Below are 1,712 nucleotides of genomic sequence, written 5' to 3'. Positions count from 1 at the left end.
AAAAAAAAAAAAAAAAAAAAAAAAAAAAATAAGTTATTAGAAACAATAAGTGAATTTAACAAGATTGCAGGATACAAGATCAATAAACAGAACTCAATCATTTTTCTGCATATGAACAATTGGAAATTAAAATATTAAAAAGTACCACTTACAATAACATGAAAACCATGAACTACTTAGGTATAACTTAAACAAACGAAAAACCAGAAACCACTCAAAGTGCATTCTCTCCCTTTTCCTCTACCACAGGAAGAGAAAAATGGACATTAATGGCAAATGGCAGTTGCAGCCAACCAACATCAAGAGCTAACTTCATGCTTAGGTGAGAATGCTGAGCCTTGGCCTTGCGATTGCAAGTGCTCTACACATTCACAGAAACTTCTCTAGTAACAAACCATAGAGATGATCCCTGAAAGTATAATTTTGGTATAAGTTTTTGGTGCTTTTTGTTGTTGTTTTAATGTGCAAGTTCTCTAAGCTGAAAGCCGGAAAGCTTGGATGAAATAAATTTTTTAAAAGATGTAGGCCAGGCGCAGTGGCTCATGCCTGTAACCCTAGCACTTTGGGAGGCTGAGGTGGGTGGATCACGAGGTCACGAGATCAAGACCATCCTGGCCAACATGGTGAAACCCTGTCTCTACTAAAAAATACAAAAATTAGCTGGGCATGGTGGCGTGCACCTGTAGTCCCAGCTACTCAGGAGGCTGAGGCAAGAGAATTGCTTGAACCCAGGAGGCAGAGATTGCAGTGAGCCGAGAGTGCACCACTGCACTCCAGCCTGGAGCCTGGTGACAGAGCAAGACTCTGTCTCAAAAAAAAAAAAAAAAAAAAGATGTAAACAAATGGAGAGATATACTTTCTCCATGGTTTGGAAAACTCATTATTATTAAGAAATTGACTCTCCCTAAACTGATCTATGATTCAATGCCATCCAAAATTAAAAATCACTGCAGGATTTTTGTAGAAGTAAACAAGTTGATTCTAAAATTTACATAGAAAGACAAAAGAACTATAATAGCCAAAACAATTTTGAAAAAGATCAGCATCGAAGGACTAATGTTACTTATAAGACCTATTATAAAGCTAAAATAATCAAGACAATGTGGTATTGGTGAAAAGATACATTCCAGAAATAGCAATTCAATGGGGATTAAATAGTTTTTTACAACAATAGTACTGGAATAATTGGATACCCGTATTCCAAAAAATTAATCAATCCTGGCCCACATAACTTATAAAAATTAACTTAAAATGAATCATAGACCTAAATACAAAAGCTAGAGCTGTAAACTTCTAGAAGCAAATATAGGAGAATATCTTTGTAAATTTAGGTTAGGAAAAGATTTCTTAGCTGTGATGTCAAAAGTACCATTCATAAAATAAAAAGCTGATAAATTAGACTTCAGCAAAATTGAAAACTCTGATCTTCAGGCCGGGTGCAGTGGCTCATGCCTGTAATCCCAGTACTTTGGGAGGCCGAGGCGGGTGTATCACGAGGTCAAGAGATTGAGACCATCCTGGTCAAATGGTGAAACCCCGTCTCTACTAAAAATACAAAAAATCAGCTGGGCATGGTGGCACATGCCTGTAATCCCAGCTACTCAGGAGGCTGAGGCAGGAGAATTGCCTGAACCCAGGAGGCGGAGGTTGCGGTGAGCCGAGATTGCGCCATTGCACTCCAGCCTGGGTAACAAGAGCGAAACTCCGTCTCA

General features: G+C 38.4%; 1 protein-coding gene and 1 non-coding gene across 2 annotated transcripts in view; both read right to left on the bottom strand.

The window, feature by feature from the left end:
- The window catches only part of CATSPERB (cation channel sperm associated auxiliary subunit beta), a 179,653-nt gene that overhangs the window by 129,526 nt on the left and 48,415 nt on the right, over nt 1-1,712 (bottom strand). The gene's annotated exons all lie outside the window — the stretch shown is intronic.
- LOC116558118 lies at nt 210-425 on the bottom strand. The gene has a single exon (XR_004271849.1). It is a non-coding gene; the product is annotated as a small nucleolar RNA U3 (small nucleolar RNA).

This window comes from Sapajus apella, unplaced genomic scaffold (assembly GCF_009761245.1).
Source record: "Sapajus apella isolate SASKATOON/1434 unplaced genomic scaffold, GSC_monkey_1.0 scaffold20, whole genome shotgun sequence".
NCBI classification, from domain to species: Eukaryota; Metazoa; Chordata; class Mammalia; order Primates; family Cebidae; genus Sapajus; species Sapajus apella.
Note: the sequence above shows the minus strand (reverse complement) of the source record. Positions and strands in the feature narration are given on the sequence as shown.